The sequence below is a fragment of the Tenrec ecaudatus genome, chromosome 5 (assembly GCF_050624435.1).
Source record: "Tenrec ecaudatus isolate mTenEca1 chromosome 5, mTenEca1.hap1, whole genome shotgun sequence".
NCBI classification, from domain to species: Eukaryota; Metazoa; Chordata; class Mammalia; order Afrosoricida; family Tenrecidae; genus Tenrec; species Tenrec ecaudatus.
Window position 1 is genome coordinate 85,186,796 of NC_134534.1, and position 21,310 is coordinate 85,208,105.

Below are 21,310 nucleotides of genomic sequence, written 5' to 3' on the forward strand. Positions count from 1 at the left end.
AGAAGAAAGAGCTTTATATTAAAACTCACTCACTCAGTGCCATCAAGTCAATACCAACTCATAGTGACTCTATAGGACATGGTAGAACTGCCCCCTGGGAGTTCTTGAGACTATAACTCTTTACAGGGAGCAAAACACCACATCTTTCTGCCATAGTTATATCAAGAAGTACTTATATATGAAGAAGTCATCCTACTCCAGTCCAACTCAAGTCCATAAGTCTGATGCTAGTCCATAGCCCTTCTCCAGATTCATGTAGCCACGTGCCAGTGATGCAGATTGGCAAACCTGGACGCAGGAAGATCACAGGCTGTGGGTATAGAGTTGCATGGGCGCAAGGTCAGTGGAAATATGGCTGGGCGCTCAAGCTACAAGGGTCAGCAGAATTGCCCAGCAAACAGGAAGACAGAGTCACAGAGAGAGGCAGTTACCATAGTCCTTCACTCTTATCTAGAATGCCACCCCCCTCCCCCCGAGAAGGCAACATCAAGCTACCACTTGATTGGCACTTGTGACCCACCCCAACTGTGATTATCTAGTTGACATAAAAGCATTCAAGTACCACACTTGGCAACTTCAATCTTTTCTCCATTATCACGATCTTGTCTATTGGTCCAATTGCAAAGATCTCTGCTTCTATTACCTCAATAAGTGCTTCAAGTGATTTTTGTGTTCAACAAAGAAGGTTGAGGTTCAAATTTTAAACGAGGCTTCTTCCAGTACCAATGCTGCACTCTTCATCTACTCCAGTTTCTTAGATTGTTTACTCAGCATTCAGATGGAATAGGTTTGTGAAATAATACATCGATGCACATATTTTCTGATTTTAAACCATGAAGTATTCCTTTGCCTTTAAAAACAAATAAGCAAACACCTCTTGGCCTGTGTACAGTTTCCTCATGAATACAGTTAACTGATCTGAATTCCCATTCTTCTCAATAGTGTTTATAATTTACTATGAACCACACAGCCGAATGCCTTTGCATAGCCAATGAAAATTCAGTAAACCATCTTTCTGCTATATCTGACTTCAGCAATGACATCCCTTATTTCATTTCCTCTTCTGAATCTTGCTTAAATGTTAGCACCTCCCTGTGGATGTCATTGTGTTACGTAATTCTTCTGCACCAAACCTCTTTCAAGTGTTGAAAATAAAGGATGCTACTTTGAGGACTAAAGTGCACTTGACTCAACCATGATATCCTCAATTGCCTTACATGCCTGTTAAAGTTCCACATATGCCTGTGACAGCTGAACATTGAAGAAGGAAGACCAAAATGGAATTGATCTGCTTGAACTATGGTGTTGGCGAAGACTATTGAAAGTATCATGCCAAAAGAACAGAGAGATCTGTCTTGGAAAAAGTATAGTTAGAATCTTCCTGAGAGTCAAGGATTATGGACTTGATCTTGCATACTTTGAACATGTTGTCCGACAGGACAGGAGGGGGTAATCCCTGGACTAGAACATCATGCTTCGTAGAGGGGCAATGAAAGAGAAGCCAGAATGATGCAGCGGCCGCAATGACGGCTCAGCCAAAGGAACAATGGTGTGGATTGCCCTGGAGTGACAACGTAGCGTTGCTGTGAGAACTGACCCCAAGGCTCCTAGCAACAATAACAACCAACTTGTAGATGTTTCACTGCCAATGTTTTTCAGTAGTCTTCAGCAAAATTTTACTTGTGTGGTCTTACTGATATTGTTAGATAATTTCCACATTCTGTTGAGTCACCTTTCTTTAGAATGGGCACAAATGTATCTCTCTTCCAGTCTGTTGACCAGACCACCTGTGCTCCAAATCTTATGGCGTAGTCTTGGGAGTACTTCTTGAACTTCATCAGTTTATATACACATTTCATTTGGCATTCCGAGTCCAGTCGTTTTCCTAATGCTGTCAGTGTTAGCTCAGACTTCTTCCCTTATAATTCTTGATCATATGCTGAAATGGTTGAATATCAACCAATTCTTTTTGATAAAGTGATTGTGTATTTGCTCCATCTTCTTTTAATGCGGAATCTTAATTCAATCATTCTTTCCATCTTCATTTAATCTTCATTAATTCTCTGCTTCATTCAATATTTTGCCCATGTAATCCCAGAACTTACCTGGTCTTTAGTTATCACTGTTCAGTGTATCAGATCTGCTATTGAGATGGTCTTTAAATGTGATGGTATATTTGTAAGGTAATATTTTGACTCTTGAAGCTTTTTGTTAATTATAACACCCCAATGTTTTTTCTCCAAGTTCCGGCAAACTAACTTATGCCCTTGAACTGTCTGCAAGGACATGCATTTGCATACACTCTGACTCTGCTTACAGGATTTTTGGTTGGATTTTTGTTTTGTTTTCACATTGATAATTGTCATTCCCTGTCAACCCCATGTGTGTTGTTTAAGAGATCGGTAAATTTCTGTTATAGATTCAACAGTTTTTCAGGAGAGAATAGCTAAAAAGATTATAAATATAAGTCAAGAAACAAAGTGTTAAGAAAACATGAGGTTTCCTCCTGCGGGTGCAGCTGCGGGGTGTGCCAGTGGGCCCGCGGTACCGCCTGGCAATCCGGTCTACCTGGATCTGGCCTACCTGCCCAGTGGGAGCAGCGCCCGCCTGGTGGACGCCGAGTTCTTCCTGCGTGTGCGGCCCTCTGTTACGTCATCAGTGGGCAGGACCAGGGCAAAGAGGAGGGCATGCGGGCCCTGCTGGACGCCCTGCTGGCCGGCAAGCAGCAGTGGGACAGCGAACTTCAGGTGACCCTGATCCCCACCTTTGAGTCGGCAGCCATTCACGAGTGGTACCAGGAGACCCACGAACGGCAGCAGGCCATGGGGCTGATGGTGCTGGGCAGTAACAGCACGGTGGCCATGCAAGATGAGAGCTTCCCTGCCTGCAAGGTGGAGTTCTAGTCCCTCCTCCCGCCCCAGCCCTAGCCCCAGCCCCAGCCCCTGCACTGCCACTGCCACTGCCACTGCCACTGCCCGAGAGCTCACCTCCACCAATAAACCTGTGCTCACCAAAAAAAAAAGAAGAAAGAAAACATGAGCTACTGTGTACAAAACAAGCATGATTTTACTCATTCTTTTTTTTTAAATTTTTTTTTATTTTAACAATTTATTGGGGCTCATACAATTCTTTTCACAGTTCATACATATACATACATCAATTGTATAAAGCACATCTGTACAGTCTTTGCCCTAATCATTTTTTTCTCTTTTCTTCTTTTACATTTTATTAGGGACTCATACCACTCTTACCACAATCCATACATATACATACATCAATTGTATAAAGCACATCCATACATTCCCTGCCCCAATCATTCTCAAGGCATTTGCTCTCCACTTAAGCCCCTTGCATCAGGTCCTCTATTTTTCCCCCCCTCCCTCCCCATTTCCCCCTCCCTCATATGCCCTTGGTAATTTATACATCGTTATTTTGTCATATCTTGCCCTATACGGAGTCTCCCTTCCCCCCTTCTCTGCTGTCCCTCTCCCAGGGAAGAGGTCACATGTGGATCCTTGTAATCAGTTCCCCCTTTCCAACCCACTCACCCTCCACTCTCCCAGCATCGTCCCTCACACCCTTGGTCCTGAAAGTATCATCCACCCTGGATTCCCTGTACCTCCAACCCTCATATGTACCAGTGTACAGCCTCTGTCCTATCCAGCCCTGCAAGGTAGAATTCGGATCATGGTAGTTGGGGGGAGGAAGCATCCAGGATCTGGGGGAAAGCTGTGTTCTTCATCGATACTACCTCACACCCTAATTAACCCATCTCCTCTCCTAAACCCCTCTATGAGGGGATCTCCATTGGCCGACACTTGGGCCTTGGGTCTCCATGATTTTACTCATTCTTTAAACATATTTGACTTAAGGATAAATGACAAGACCCTTATTCCATTAGAAAAATAAGTGTAATTCTTCACTAATTACAATATTTTTCTCAAATGACTAATATTTACAATATACAAATTAGAATATATTACCCATACAAATTCCTCCTGCATTCATTTTCATAATAATTTCATTCTAGAGAGAGCAATTATCTGTAATGATAATAACATAAATGAGACTCAAGTAACACAAGTTTCATGGCATATATCTTCCTAAGAAATTAATAAAGTTTGAATAGCAAAAGTAATATTATTGAAAGTGAGATAAATTATGAAGACTATCATTATAAGCTGTAATCAAATGACTAAAATTGCATGTTTTGCTCAAATTGGAAGTTACTGTAGCCTAAACAAATGACTTCATGCTCAATTGAACAAACAAACTATAAATGGCAGACTTTACATTTGTATTATTTTACTCATTGCGTCAAGCTTTTGTAATGGAACAAAGTGAAAATTATAATTTATACATGTCACCTTTATTTTAGTTTTTCATAATCAAATGTTATTCATTTTATTACAAGTCATGATATCTCCTTATTGAAGAATTACTTATGATATCTCCTTATTGAAGAATATCTCCTTGTTGAATAATTACTTGAGTTATGTATCTCCCTTATACAAGATTCTAAGATAGTATATAAAGACAAAATATCCTGATTATCAAATAATTGTAGAGCCAAAAGGAATTTAGAAGACATCTTATTCAATTAATTATTCATTCACTTGCATATGAAATATTTATTGAGGTCCGATTATGTATCAGATAGGATGGTAGTTTTTGTTGTGGTTGTTAGGTGTCGTAGAGTCAATTCCAATTAATAGTGACAACAAAGTGAAACATTGCCTGGTCTTGCACCATGCTCACAACGGTTCTTAACTTCTAACCTATTGTCGCAGCCACTGGTCAATTTCAGCATGTTGAAGGCCTGCCTGTGCTTTGTGGCCCCTCTATTTTACCAATCATGATGCTATTTTCTTGACTACATGTCCAATGTGCGAAAGCAGTTTCACCACCCATGCCTCTAACAAGCACTCTAGCTTGACTTCTTCCAAGACAGATTTGGGGTTTCTTTTGAGAGTCCCTGGTACTTTCAATACTCGCCATCAGCACCATAATTTGAGCGTACCGATTCCCCTTCAGTCTCCTTTATTCAATGTCCAAAATTCACATGCATCCGAAGCAGTTGAAAATGTGACGGCTGTTGTCAGGCATGCTTTATGCCGCACAGTAGCATTGATGCTTTTCAACCCTTTAGAGGGGTTTTGTGCAGCAGAATTACCCAATGCAAGATGTTTTTTGATCTCTTGAATGCTGCTCCCATTAGCATTGATTTTGAATCCAAGCAAGAAAAAAGTCCTTGAAAACATCAATCCTTTCTCTATTTATTATGGTCCAGCTGTGAGGACTTGAGTCTCTTTCCAGTGAGTTGTCATCCACACTGAAGGCTGCATCCCTAATCTTCATCAGTAAGTACTTTGAGTTCTCCACTCTTTCAGCAAGTAAGATTGTATTATCTGCATCTTGTTTGTTAATAAGCCTTCTCCAATCCTGATACTTCATTCTTCTTCACATAATTCAGCTTCTCTGATGTTTGCTTAATTTACCAATTAAAGAAGTCCGGTGCACACACCTGGCCCACACATTTCCAGATTTTAAAGCATGCAGTATTTTCCTATTCTGTTGCACAACCGTCTCTTGATCTGTGTTTAGGTTCCACGTAAGGACACCTTCAGGAATTAGCATTTTTCTCAAGGTTATTCATAGTTTGTTATGGTCCACACAGTCAAATACCTTTGCATAATCAATGAAACACAAGGAAACATCTTTCTAGTCTTCTCTGCTATAACCCAAAGTCCATCTGACATCAGCAATGATATCCCATGTTCTATTTCCTCTTCTGAAGGAGGCCTGAGCCTTTGGCAGCTCCCTGTCAAAGTTTTGGTGCAAAAATCATTGGATAGGATAATATCAAAATTTTAGTAATATGTGATCTAATTTATATTGCAATACCAATATCAATCATATGTTATTGGTACTTTTTGCATTCTGTTGGGTAACTTTTCTATGGAATAGGTACAAATATGGATCTCTTCCAATCAGTAGGACAAATAGCTGTCTTCCAAATTTCCCGGCACAAATAAGTGAGTGTTTCCACTGCTTCATCAGCTTGGTGAAATATTTTCATTAGTATTCCATCAGTTACTAGAGTTTTATTTTGGGCTGTTTTCAGTGCAGCTTGAACTTCCTATGGGCATGGTATGACAATAGGCCAATCTTTAGAAAGGGATCTAATACTTGGTAAAATAGAAGGTCAATGCCAAAGAGGAGGCCCCTCAACAAGATGACTGACACAGTGGCTACAACAATGAATGTAAGTATATCAACAATTGCGAGGATGGCACAGGATTGGGCGAGGTGTTTTCTGTTGTAGTGGGGTCATTGATCAGAGGCAACTTGGTGACATCTATCAACAAAACCTGTGGTGATGAGGTGGTGTTGCAGTGTGTATGTTTTAAAATTTAGTCAACTTTTTATTGTTAAAAGATGAGACTGCCTGCTCTAGCAAATATTTACATCTTTAGAAATACATATGAGTCAGAATCAATTCAATGTCACGGTGCATTGGTAAGTGTCATTCAATTGTCCCGACTCATAATGAACCTATGTACAATAAAAGGAAATAGTGCCCAGCCTGTACCAGCCTCAAAATCATTCCTGTGCTGGATTCCATGGTTGCAACCACTGCGTTGATTCATTTTGCTGAGAGTGTTTCTCTCTCTCTCTCTCTCTCTCTCTCTCTCTCTCTCTCTCTCTCTCTCCTGAACCTATGCTTTGTCAAGCATGATGTCTTTTTCTGGAAGTTGATTCCTGTAGCTAATATGCCCAAAGTGAGTGAGATGAAGTCCCATCATCCTCAGTTCTACCAAGAATCCCGGCTGCATTTCCTCCAAGATGGATTGGTTCATTCTTCTGGCAGTCCTTGCTATTCAGCATTCTTCGCCAACACAAAAATATAAATGTGTCCATTCTTCTTAGGTCTACCTTTTAAGTTGTCCAGTTTTCTTATGCATAAGAGTCAGTTGAAAATGCCATGCATTAACATTACCTTATTTGAATGCTATCTTTGCTCATTAAGATTTTAAAGCTGTTTGCTGGGGGTTTTCCCAAAGCAATATGTCAAGATCAATGAAATACAAAAGTAAACTGATCATATACCCTATCTTCTAATTCATTGCCTTTCAATGAAGATTTAACTAAAATTGGGGACTGTTGAAAAAAATTCAATCCTTATTTACAGAATCTACAAGGTAAGCTAATGCAAAGTTACAGAGAAATTATTGCTGATTTGTTTCCTTGTTCTTCAGTGCCTCAATACCATCTATGCATCCACTCACCTGTCCACTCATTGTCTGTCTGTCTACCCATCCATTAATTGTCTGTCTGTCTATGTGTCTATGCAATGAAGTGCAAATGGAATTCTTTTTACATGAAATGTAGTTCACCAGTTAGAGACATTTCTGACTATTCTTAATTCACAAAATATTAATTTTTAAGAAGAAAACAGAAATGTATGGATTTTTCAGACACTAGAGTGATTTATAAAAAGAAACATTAATATTTATTAATAAAATATCCCAAAGAAAGTTTACCCAACAGAATGATCAAATTCTACCAACATCATCTATCTGAAATTGATCAAGTATTCATTCAATACACATTGATAATTTTTGGCAACTGGAATGCAAATGTTGGAAACAAAGAAAAAAGGAATGGTAATTGTAATATGATCTTGGTGATAGAAATGACAGAAATAAAGTCAGAGATTGCATACCTTGTTTATAACAAATATCTTTTCCAACAACACAAAATAACTACACCTGTGGACCACTCCAGATGGAAAGCACAGAGACAAATGGACTATACCTGTGGGAAGAGAAGTGCGAGAAGGTAAATATCTGCAGCTAAAGGCAGGAGAGGGGCTGACTGTGGAACAGACCACCAATTGCACATATGTACATTGGGGTTGAAACGGAAGAAAATTAAAACAAGTCTACAAAAGCCAATATATGACTTAGAGTTTACCCTACCTGAATTCGGAGAACATCTCAAGAAAAATCTGCTGCAATAACACTAATGACAAAAGACCTGATGAGCTATGGAGGGACATCAAGAATATGGGACCCAAATTGGTGGTGAGGAGAGAGTGGCAGGCCTAGTAGGGAATGATCAAGGGTAAGGTTAAGTAAAGTAGAGGTATAGCTGTAACCCATGTGGGGACGGAGCATGATAGTGGGGCAGGAAGAAAGTCAAGGGAAATAGAGGAAAGAGCTAGGAGGCAAAGGACATTTATAGAGGTCTAGACAAGGACATGTACATGCAAATATATATATATGAGGATGGAGAAATAGATCTATGTGTCTATATTTATAGGTTTAGTATTAAGGTGGCAGAAGGACCTTGGGCCTCTACTCAAGCACTCCTCAATGCATGAATAGTTTCTTCTATTAAATTGACACTCTATGATGCTCACCCTCCCGACACAACTGCTGAAGCCAAAGCGGGCGAACAAGTAAACATAGTGAAGAAAGCTGATGGTGCCCGGCTATCGAAAGAGATAGTGTCTGGGGTCTTAAAGTCTTGAAGATAAACAAGCAGCCATCTAGCTCAGAAGCAACAAAGCCCACATGGAAGAACACACCAGCCTGTGTGATCACGTGGTCCCAAGGGATCAGTCATCAGACATCAAAGAACAAAAAATCATATCATTGGCTGCACACCTCCATGATAGGATCGCTGAAGACAAATGGGTGCATAAGAAAATGTGGCGAATAAACTGATTTTTCCCGGCTATCAAAAGAGATAGTGTCTGGGGTCTTAAAGGCTTGAAGGTAAACAAGCGGCCATCTAGCTCAGAAGCAACAAAGCCCACATGGAAGAAGCACACCAGCCTGTGGGATCACGAGGTGCCAAAGGGATCAGGTATAAGGCATCATCAAAAAAAAAAAAAAACAAGAAAAAACCTTAGTGAATGAAGGGGTAAGTGCAGAGTGGAGACCCAAAGCCCATTTGTTGGCCACTGGAGATCCCCTCACAGAGGGGTCTAGGGGAGGAAATGAGTCAGTCAAGGTGCGATGTAGTACCAATGAAGAATACAGCTTTCCCCCAGATCCTGGATGCTTCCTCACCCTCAACTACCATGATCCTAATTCTACGTTGCAAGACTGGATAGAGCAGAGGTTGTACACTGGTGCATACAGGAGCTGGAGGCACAGGGAATCCACGGTGGATGATACCTTCAGGACCAGGGGTGTGAGGGGCGATACTGGGAGAGTAGAGGGTGAGTGGGTTGGAAGGGAGGAACTGATTACAAGGATCTACATGGGACCTCCTCCCTGGGGGAAGGACAACAGAGAAGGGGGTGAAGGGAAATGCTGGATAGGGAAAGATATGACAAAATAATAATCTATAAATTATCAAGGGCTCATGAGGGAGGGGGGAGAGGGGAGGGAGGGAAAAAAAGGAGGACCTGATGCAAAGGGCTTAGTGGAGAGCAAATGCTTTGAGAATGATTGGGGCAGGGAATGTATGGATGTGCTTTTTACAATTGATGTATGTATATGTATGCATTGTGATAAGAGTTGTATGAGCCCTTAATAAAATGTTTTTTTTTAAAGAACAACATACATGAAGAAAGCAAAGATTCATTTTTAAAAGACAAGTAATAAACAAAGGAAGGAAGAGGAAATCAGCATGAGTGTCAGAAGAGACTCTAAAATTTGCCCATACCAGGAGCGTGGCTAATGTAATGGAAGAAATGATTAAGTCAAATAGCTGACTAGAAAATTTCAAAGGCAGCTTGAGAAGACAAAATAAAATGTTATAATGAAATGTGAAAAGACCTGGAGTTAGAACACCAAAATGAAAGAAGATGCTCAGCAAATCTTAAACTGAAAGATCTCAAGAAAAATTTCAAGGCTCGAGTTGCAAGGTTGAAAGACCCCCATGGACAAACTATTGAATAATGCAACAGAGAAACCCGGGTCTCAAATGTTTTATGAAAATAACAATTGATAAAACAAAGATACTAAATTATCAGAATTTTATAATAGCACATATTCTATTGTATTATGAATAATCATTTGGTGTGTGTGTGTGTGTGTGTGTGTGCCTTCTCCCAAGAGATTTTAAACCAAGTAAGGGTTAAGATTGTGTTTTTGTTTTTTTTCCTTTTTATTTTTTTAAAGCATTATTCCCAATGTCTATGGCTATGCCTAGCACATAGAAAGATTTTAACTAGTGCTTCTTGAATGAAAGAACAAATATTTTACAAAACTTATATATATATTACATGTGCACAAATACATACATTCAATATCTATTCTATTAGTTTACATAAGTGTTTTGTGAAGCTATTTTCACATCAATATATGTCTTACATTTACTAAAGATATAAATTTTAAAAAGTATTAGCAAAAGTATTTACTCTTGCAGCATTATTTCTAAAATGAAAATAATTTTATTTTCTTCTTTCTGTTGTGTTTACCTATCAAGCTTATTAGAAAGAGCTTGAATTTTTTTCTAAATTGTACCTACCCTCTTTCAAATAAAGTAAAGTTCAATCTTTCATCATTGTGCTTTTTAAAATAATTGTATATTAGAATAAAAATTAAACTGTCAAGAAATCAGAGGATATTAGCAATATTAAAGCCATTACTTTACAAACTCTAATATCCAATTCATCTCTCTTTGGTTCCTTACTTGCCATTGATATTTCAGAATGAGCTTCTCATTTAAATATTCAAATTTAAAGTCTAGGTATGAGAACATTTTAATGTTGATCGATTTTTATATCTAATTCTAGCAAAAATGAAAGTGAGTACTTTGTAGCTTTTAATGAAATTAAAGTCAAAGAATCTTCTAGTAGAATTAATAGCCATCAAAAAGGAAGATTTCTTACAAAACAGCTATTTATAACAGTGACAAAGAGACTTTTCTCATTTCTTCCCTGATTAAATTCAAGATACCAAAATGAAAGCCAACAGACAAAATGACAGAGAATGTAATTAGAATCCTAATTTTCTCCCTAGGTAGTTAATTCAGTAAAATACATTGTTTCTTTCTAAAACCAAAAAATAAGTATCTAGGAGACTCCTATAAGCTGAAATCACCTTTGTGATTGCATCATCTGAGTAGTTCAGAATGAAAGATAACACTTCCCAATATTTTAATTTTTATTAAATGTTGTACTCTCAATATATAGCACAAATAGTCATGTTTTAATAGATCAGAAGACATCTTTTAAAACAAATTAAAATATCACTTAACCACAAATTTTTGAGATGAAGAATATGACAGCCCTGCCCCCACCCACCACTTCACAGTCCTGTAAGATCACTTTATCCTCATACATGTTCTGTAGACATACATGTCAGAGGCACTACCTATTTACTCACTCTCCTAAACTCTGCAGGAACCAAGTTTAACTATTGACCAAATAACTTCAGTCAGGTGTGCTTGAAAATTAGTTATTTGGTCTATAATAATAATGTCATGATCAATCAGAGGTAATTTTTCCATTTCTGCTTGATTTTCAATTGACCGAAATTCACTGTTTTAATTGGATTTTGGCTGACCTGCTTAAAATAAATCACCTTTATATCAGAAACTTCCTACTTGGTTTTCTTCTTTATATTTGAAATTGATTGTTCCCTGGGGTTTGGTTATTGAAATATCTCTTAATTCCTCTACCAGAAATAAAGAACATTTTTACCAATACTGTTTCTATTGATAAATAGAAAGCTCCCTGGCGATGCTGGGGAGTAAACATATGAAAGCTAACCCCAAGGCCAGCAGTTCCAACTCGCCACTCCCTCCATAGAAGAGACATGAAACCAACTCCCTACAAAGATTCACAGCCTGGGAAAGCCTGTCTAGGTTTCCTGTGAGTGAGAATCGACTCAATGACAGGTGGGCTTGAGTTTTATGTTTTATAAGGGAGTAGAGAGCCCGTCTCTCTCCCATGTAGTGGTGGTTTCTAACTGCAGATGTTGGGGTTAGCAGCCCACTAGGGTTCCCCCACTAGAATTACCTATCAGCAAAACACCCTTTTGAAGTAATCAATACTATGACCAAGGCACCCTGCTGACACAACAGCTAGGCTCTTGGCTGCCAAAAGAAATGTTAGCAGTTGGAACTGATCCAGAGGCTCCACGGGAGCCATTTGTTTCCATAAAGATTGCAACGAAGAAAACGCTGGGTGGTATTTCTCTATCACACGAGGTCTCTAGGACTTGGAATCAACTTGACAGCACGCAACAATGATGTGTGACTTCTAATTATACTGCAGCTTTGGTGTGCTCCTCCGGGATAGACAGGTCCTCCCAATACTGCTGCCATCGCTTTAGCTACCTCATTCTAACTTCGGTCTCCCCCTTGTTTTCCCTCCAGGCATGTGGCTTTGGCAATAGTCTTACAGTTCCAGAACATGAACTTCATATGCTGAGATAATTAAAGTTTATTGTGCCAACCTGGCAGATAAATACATGTGGGGCTAATTGAAGGGCGGGGAGAGAAATGACTCAGTGAGCCTCGTCTTTCTAGTTTTCAGGTCTCTTGCTTTCTGATGGTCGGACCAGGGTGCCAGTCCCCTGCTTCAGCTGCCAAGGCGCACTTCCTGTAAGAGATCCCTGAGGAGAAGCCACATGGACCTACCCCAATGCAGCCCCGGGTGCTGGAGCACCCATGTGGAGATCCCTGACCAGCGCTGAGATGCTTACGCATTCACTGACTCAGCTTTCCTCCTGCAGTAGGCATGATTGCAGGTGTTTTTGAGATGGAGGAGGACTTTGTGGATTGGTGTCAGACATATGGGCTAATGTTGGACTTGTGGGCTTGGGCAGCACAGGGTTGGGATGTTTTCTTGATGTCTGCTTGCCTTTTATATGAAACTCTCCCTTATACATATGAGCTTCTGTGGATTTGTTTCTCTAATGTATCTGGACTAGCACGCATGTTTTTAGAGTCTATGCAGAAGTCAACAAATGTCCTAGTTTTTAATCCCTTACATAGAATCGATTCAGACTCATAGAGGCTCTGTAGGAAAAAGCAGACTTGCCCTTGTAGATTTATGAGACTGAAAATCTTTACAGGAGTAGAAAGAGTCATCTTTCTACCACAGAATGCCTGGTGGTTTCAAACTTCTAACCTTGTGGTTAGTAGTCCAATATATGACCTGCTATCCCACTAAAAACTTTATTCTAACAATTGTAGTAGTTATTAAAAAGTAATGGATACAGTATTACAGCATTGCATGATCTGCTTACATATGCCACAGAACACAGGCCTGCAAAGTTTAGAACAAATCAAGGAGTGCAGGTGATGTTTGAGCGGAGAACTGATGGAGGCAAGAGAGGGAGCCTTGAAGTGATGTCACAGACTGCAACAGGTCACACTGTCGGAGACCAAAATGACTGGTTAGAAAATGTGCAGTGTTTCAGCAGAAAACAAGTGATTTTTTATTTAAATTATTCATGCAGCTGTTTATATAAGCAAAGGCATTTTCCTAAGGTATCAATCGATCTATAATATTCAAACTCTTCTTGCCTAACTTATTTTTTGTTCTCTTTTATTAAAAGAAAATTCCCATACCATACATCTCAATAATTTAAAAATTAGAAAGATGTGTACAACCATCACCATAATCAGTTTTAGAATCGTTTCTTCATACCTGCATTCATTATTATTAAGTCTCCACTGCCCTCACCCCCTCCTTGCCACAACCCCCAGAAACTCTTAATCCAGCTATTGTCTCTGTAGATTTGATTTCCTATAAAGAAAAACATAAAAACACTGCTTCCCCATCCCACCAACACAACGATTAGAAAATGAAACACAGAAATACCTCAATCCAAAAGGAAGTCGAAAAAAAATTTTAAAATAGAACAAATATAAGATGTGTCAAAGGAGAGAGAAAGTGATAAGGTGTTAAATTGTAAACAATATCAGACTTAACCTACAGTCCAATGCATTCTGTCTCATAGCAAGATGATTCACATCCCTAGTCAATGATCAGATGGGATTCTCCAGAGGCCGAATCGCTTGGGGATGCGGCAAATGGATCTGGAACTTGAACTGTTACCCACAGTCTCCTGGAAACCAAGTGCATAGAACTTAAGCTCTAATACTGTTCCCTCTTTGCTGGTATTTACATAGGTTGGCGTGCTTCTTCTATGTGGACTTAGCTGTCACCTCACTTAGATGACTGCTTGCTTTAAGAAAAGCTGCTAAGGTAGTATCGATGAAGAACACAGCTTTCCCCCAGATCCTGGATGCTTCCTCCCCCAACTACCATGATCCGAATTCTACCTTGCAGGGCTGGATTGGACAGAGGCTGTACACTGGTACATATGAGGGTTGGAGGTACAGGGAATCCAGGGTGGATGATACCTTCAGGACCAAGGGTGTGAGGGACGATGCTGGGAGAGTGGAGGGTGAGTGGGTTGGAAAGGGGGAACTGATTACAAGGATCCACATGTGACCTCTTCCCTGGGAGAGGGACAGCAGAGAAGGGGGGAAGGGAGACTCCGTATAGGGCAAGATATGACAAAATAACGATGTATAAATTACCAAGGGCATATGAGGGAGGGGGGAATGGGGAGGGAGGGGGGGGGGAAAGAGGACCTGATGCAAGGGGCTTAAGTGGAGAGCAAATGCCTTGAGAATGATTGGGGCAGGGAATGTATGGATGTGCTTTATACAATTGATGTATGTATATGTATGGATTGTGGTAAGAGTTGTTTGAGTCCCTAATAAAATGTAAAACAAGAAAAGAGAAAAAAATGATTAGGGCAAAGACTGTACAGATGTGCTTTATACAATTGATGTATGTATATGTATTAACTGTGAAAAGAATTGTATCAGCCCCAATAAATTGTTAAAATAAAAAAATTTTAAAAAATTAAAAAAAAAAAGAAAAGCTGCTAAGACCCCTTATGCTATTATTATTTCTGATAGCTGGGCACCATCTAATTTCTTCACCACATTTTCATATAACACCCATATCTTCAGTGATTTCTTCATGAGGACAAGTATTGAGTAGGGCTGTCATACAAACTAATATTCTTAAATTAAGGTTTATGATTAAGTGTAAGCTCAAAATTCATTTATGTACCTATTGTTTATAAATGTCCCTGGTCTTCTTTAGAGATATTATTCTCATTTTATTGTGGAATATTATATATTGTCCACATGGGGAACATAGCAGTTCTATTGATACTCACTGCCATTGAATAAATTTTGACTTATAGCGACCATATAGAACCGTATTACTGCCCCTGTGAGTTTCTGAGCCTGTAACTCTTTACAAGAGTAAACAGCCTTGTCTTTCTCCTACAGAGCAGCCAGTGGTTTCAAACTGCTCACCTTGCCATTAGCAACCCAACTCATAATCACTATGCCACCAGAGTTCCTAATCCTATTGGTATTATAATTTACTTAGCCAATGGTATAGAATTTAAAGCACTCATTTAAAAACTAAAATAAACATGTATTTGACAGTCTTTTAGACTAAAATACATGGATAGTTGACTTGTACAGATTACAAACTGAAGTGACTGGACACTATGCAAACAATGAGGGTTGGGGTTAGGGCAAAACTTTCATGACCACTCATTTGCTAAGGTGTCCTATGCTTGGTGGACTAAGACATGTCATAGTAAGGCAAAGAAAGTAGGATAATAAACATAGGCAGTCTTAAATTCCCAAATATTGGGCACCCTCAAAGCAAGAGATTTAAACCAAAGTCCAATGGCTTCCAACCCTATCACCTTGGGATAGTAATCATCTACTTCTTCTAACACTTACGCATGTCAGTCTTAAATCCAATGGAGTATGTATTAAATCCAATGGAGTATATCAGAGCCTTTACTCAGCTACAGAAAATCCCTGGTGGCATAGTGGTCATGAATTGGGCGGCAATCCTAATGGTCAACAGTTTGAAACCACCAAACAGCTGTGCAGGAGAAAGACTGGGCTCTTTCTGCTCTCATGAATAGTTATAGTGTTGGAAACCCACAGGGAGTCGCTATGAGGCTGCATTGACTCAATGACAGTGAGTTTGGGTTTTAGAATCTGCCACAGGTGAGTTTAAGGAAAAGTTCAGTTCACTTAGAGGGTGTGATGGTTAGAGATTATACCTGGGTTAAGGTACTTCCTTGGGGGTGTGGTCATGTGCATAAGAGAGACCTTGAGCAGAGCTGGGCTCTTTTTGTCCCTTCACCTTCTGGTGAATCTTGGTTCTACATCTGGTTTGTTGAGCTCCTGATGTGCTGCATGGCCAATCCCAGGAGATGTCAGTAGACTGTCAACCTTGGATCAATTCAACTGACATCAGATTCATTTACCTGAAGTCTTCCTGCTTTATCATCCTGTTTATCAGCTTCTACAGCTATGCAAGTCAGCCCACGACATATGGAGTTGAACTAGACAGGACTTATGTACTTCTACAATTGTATACGACGTTTCTTGATGGGAATTTCTTTCTATATCCACACACATGCCAGCATCACTGGTTTGGCATCTCAAGAACTCAACCTGAGACAGTGGAGTTTCAAAAGCAGATATTTCTGGTGTATCCTATGAAGAATGTTGGGCACCACAAAAGGACAAAATCTAAAGTCCTGGTTGGTTCTAACACACTGTCTGGGTCACCAAGAATTGGATGGAAACTCAATCAGAAATCCCTCATCTTGAGCATTATTCAGGACCTTTAGGAGTCTGTATGAACAATGCTAAGCACTTTTCCCAATGACAAGTTGGTTTACACACCAACAGAAGCGAAATTGCCTTCTCTGACACAGAGATCACCCCCTTCCATGTCTGGATTTGAGTTTTCATTAAAGTTCATGGAGCACTCTTGTAGAAATATTTGGTTATTTGGAGTGACCATGGAAGGCCACTGATTGTTCTTCTCCATTTCCCCATCAAGATGTGGAAGTGACCCCAACTAAGGTAAGATGTCCTCTCACAAAGTGTTTTTTAAAATGTATTAATTGGTGTGTGATATATGGGCCATGAGCATAAAGCAGACAGCCCAGCTTATTGCTTGGCAGATTGGATTAGAAGATCACATGCCTAAGAACGGAGGCCTTTCTATGTCGTGGTGTTTATCCTTACAGTAATGGTGTCCTTCAACAGCAGTCCTTTTGTCACTGATGGACTTCACTAAGAATAGTGCTTTCTAGGTCTCTACAGGTCATGAGGTGACTCTTAATTTCATCACTGTTTTTTTTTTCATCACTGTTTTTAAGAGATGCATTATATTCCAACATACCCAAAACTTCTTCAAAAGAGTAAAAAGAGCGTCCTCAGATTAGGGGGAAATATTAGCAATGGCACAATGAACCGAGGACTAATTTTTAAAATCTATAGGACTTTGTCGCACCAAACCATGGTACTCTCAATTGTCTCATGGGCATGTGAAAGTTGGGATGGGCTTAAGATGGATGAAGAATGAACTGTTAAGAGGCCAAATCGATCTTTGTGGAAAGAAGTCAGGCCGGAGTGCTGTTTGGATGCGAGGATGGCAAGACTTTATCTCACACACTTTAAACCTACTGTCAGGAGAGACTTGTCCCTGGAGAAGGACAGCATGCTTGGTGAAGTCAACGGGCAGTGGAAAAGAGGGAGGCTTATACATAGTGGCTGCCACAATGGACTTAGACACAGGAACAACTGTAAGGATGGCCAGGACAGAGCATGGTTTGGGTCTGTTGTCCATATGGTCGCTATGGGAGGAACTAACTCGATGGCACATAACAACAACAGCCTGGACCGCCAACAGAACAAACAAGCCTGTCTTGAAAGAAGTAGAGCAGGAACGCTCCTTCGTGGCAAGACTGCTGCACCTTTGTCTCATACACTTTGGACTTACAGTCAGGGGAGAGCAGTCCCTGGAAAAGGACATCATGCTTGCTCAAGTAGAAGGGCAGCAAAAAAGAGGAAGCCCCTCAGTGCGATGGCAACAAGGGAGTGCAGCATCACAACAAATGTGAGCATGGAGAAGGACCCAGCGCGCTTCGCTCTGCTGTTCCTAGGGTCAGCATGAGCCAGCACCCAACGGCAACACAGTTCAAAAGCAGGAAGTCTTCCCTGGTCTTCCGGAATTATTATCCAGCATCCATCTAGATATTCGGTGATTTTAAATATATATATATATATAGCTTGGCCATTCATGCCCTCATGGTGGCATCTGCGCCTTCTAGAACTTTAAATAGCAATTTTACAGGAGATGTGCCCAGGTCGGTATGTTTTCTGCTGCTTCAGTGCGTGCATTCACTGTGGGTTAAGTAAAATAAAATCACTGGCAACTTCGACTTATTTTGCTTATTTTTCCATTACATGGCTGATGGGCCCACTGTTGAGTATTTTATCTTCTATATATTGATGTGTGTTATAGTGATGGATGTATTTGATCTTCACCTTTTAGTGGAATTTGTAAGATATTTTTGCCAAGTTCTAGTATTTAGTGACTGGTGCTACTTGGGTTTCAGGAGGAGAGCTAGCTGTGGGGAGAGAAAAGGGAAGCTTGCATCTCTAGGTTCTGTGCATCTGTGGCATTTGAGCGTGGAAGCCTCACTGTTCTTGCTTTGCACCTACCAGTCAGACACTATACAATAAAATATCGAAAAGCACATTGTGTTTTTAAACTTTTTTCATAGATAAATTTCATTCAGCCTGGTCTTAACAATATTACAGAAAAGAACTAGTTATAAAAGTGTAGTTGGTTCTTGTAACTAAAACATATCTTACATGTCTTTCTGTTCTATCATCCTAGATATCTGATAACTGTGGATAAAATAACAAAGCAAACAACAAAATGAAAGAAAAGCTAGTCATCCATTTTCCAGGTAGGATCATGTACCAGCAACTGCTGTCATGTAAATACCTCTTTCTCTTTCCAGATAAGAGCCTTGCACACAGTGGTTTCCAAATTGTATTACATATTAGAGAGAAAGGATTTGGTAGGAATTCTAGGCAAAACAACATAGGTTGCTTTATTGCAGCCATTTATAGTATCATTGATATGTTAATGTGCAAGTGTTTTAAATCCCTTTCTATCAATTCTATCAGTTATTACCTCAGAAGACGCTAACTAGTGTTTTGAGGAAAATAGTTCAAGAATATTTTATTTAATTAAATCTAGCCCTCTTTTAAAAATAAAAACAAACAAAAAAAGCAGGTAGATGGTGTAGTAGTTATTTAATTTTATGTCAAGTTGAAGATACATAAAAGTGGACTGCCATTCCCCCCTCTCTACCATTTGGGGTCCCATGTTGTTCCCTTGTCCCTGTGTTTGTTAAGACCACTTCCTTACCCTCCCTACCCCCCACCCCAAGTCCCCCCGGAACTGTTGGTTCCGTTGTTTTTCCCCAAGATAGTTCATCCAGCCTGTCCTATTCAGACAGACCTGTGGAGACACTAACATGCAGGAAAAGAAGACAGAGGAAAACAAAGCAACAGTATACAACCAGACAACAAAACAACAAAAACAAACCACTGACAAAGAACAGAACCAAACAGTTCACAAGAGAAAAGCTTGTAGTTAGTTCAGGGATCGTTTGCTGGCCCTTAGGAGCGTTTTCCAGTCCAGTCCATTGGGCACCACGCCCTGGCCCCAAAGTCCACTTTCAGCATTCCCTGGGGACCTTGCCACTCCATTCCCTTGCTGTTCCGCTGCACTCCCCCAGTGCTTTGCCTCGGTGTGGTGGGATCAGGTCAGGTGCAAATCCCACAGTGTCTCTGGTGCTGTCCCCTGTATTGCCCTTAGGGCAAGATATGACAAAATAACGATGTATAAATTACCAAGGGCACATGAGGGAGGGGGGAGTGGGGAGGGAGGGGAAAAAAAAGAGGACCTGATGCAAAGGGCTTAGGTGGAGAGCAAATGCTTTGAGAATGATTGGGGCAGGGAATGTATGGATGTGCTTTATACAATTGATGTATGTATATGTATGGACTGTGATAAGAGTTGTATGAGTCCCTAATAAAATGTAAAAAAAGAAAAAAAAGTAGAGGGGTATAATCCAGCCTGTCATTCAAGTCACAGCCTGTCTTCTTGTGGGTGTGGTCTTCTTCTAAGAAAGGCCTGGGGGAGCTGTCACATGGGGGTTGTGGGAGGCCCTCTTGAAGGCCGGGTCCCTGGGAGAGGCCGCGGCAGCGAGTTGAGGAGCTGAAGGCAGATGTCTGGTTGGTGACTTTCCAGATGTTGAGGTACCTGCATCCCTGGCCTAGACCCTTACTGAGTTGTAGTTGGAGCAGACTGTGCCTTCTAAAGAAGTATCTCTTTACAATGAAGTTACAATCTCCTGAATTCCAATCACTCTTCACAGAAGGATTGAAGAGTCTGACAGAAATATTTGTGGAAGAAAACCACGATTTAAGGATCGCAGGAGTAGCCGTGAGGGATTTATTAAATGGGGTGAAGCCTCAAGATGTGGATTTTGCCACCACAGCCACCCCTGCGCAGATGAAGGAGATGTTTCAGTCCGCTGGGATTCGAATGATCGACAACAAAGGCGGAAAACGTGGAACAATCACTGCCAGGCTTCATGAAGAAAAGTTTGAAATTACGACACTACGGATTGATGTTGTCACAGATGGAAGACATGCTGAGGTAGAATTTACCACTGAGAGGCAGAAAGATGCTGAGCGCAGAGACCTTCTGTGTTTCTAGGCTTTGATGGTAACTTGTTTGATTACTTCAATGGTTATGAAGATTTAAAAAATAAGAAAGTTCGATTTGTTGGACATGCTAAACAGAGAATGCGAGAAAATTATCTTCGAATTTTAAGATATTTCAGGTTTTGTGGAAGAATTGTTGAAAAACCTGGTGACCATGATCCTAAAACATTGGAAGCAATCGCAGAAAATGGGAAAGGCCTGGCAGGAATATCAGGAGAGAGGATTTGGGTAGAATCAAAATAAATTCTTGTTGGTAACCATATAAAGCACCTGATTAATCTTATGTATGATCTTGCTGTGGCCCCTTACATAGTCTAGGGACTCGGATGCGACTGGTCGTGTGTGTGAACTACTGAAGTCCAAGGAGAGCGGTGTCTTCTGAAGGAAATGCAGCAGTGGTCCATCCCTTTGTTTCCTGTCAGTGGCCATGACATCAGAAAAGTGGGAATTTTTTCAGGAAAAGAAATTGGAGCTCTGTTACAACAGTTGAGAGAAGAGTGGGGAAAAAGTGGATACCAAATGGATAAAGACGAACTTCTGAGCTACATAAAGACCAGAAACTGATGCTGGGCTGGCTACTAAAAGGTGGAAAATTATGGGTAAACCTAAAGTCCCCCCACCCTCTTATTTAACCCCCACCCTCCCCTTGTTGAGTTTTCAGAGACTTGAATATACT

The 21,310-nt window shown here is 40.3% G+C and overlaps 1 pseudogene; it reads left to right on the forward strand.

The window, feature by feature from the left end:
• The first annotated feature begins 20,147 nt into the window (after positions 1-20,147).
• Positions 20,148-20,952, forward strand: LOC142449148 (CCA tRNA nucleotidyltransferase 1, mitochondrial pseudogene; annotated as a pseudogene).
• The last annotated feature ends 358 nt before the right edge of the window (positions 20,953-21,310 follow it).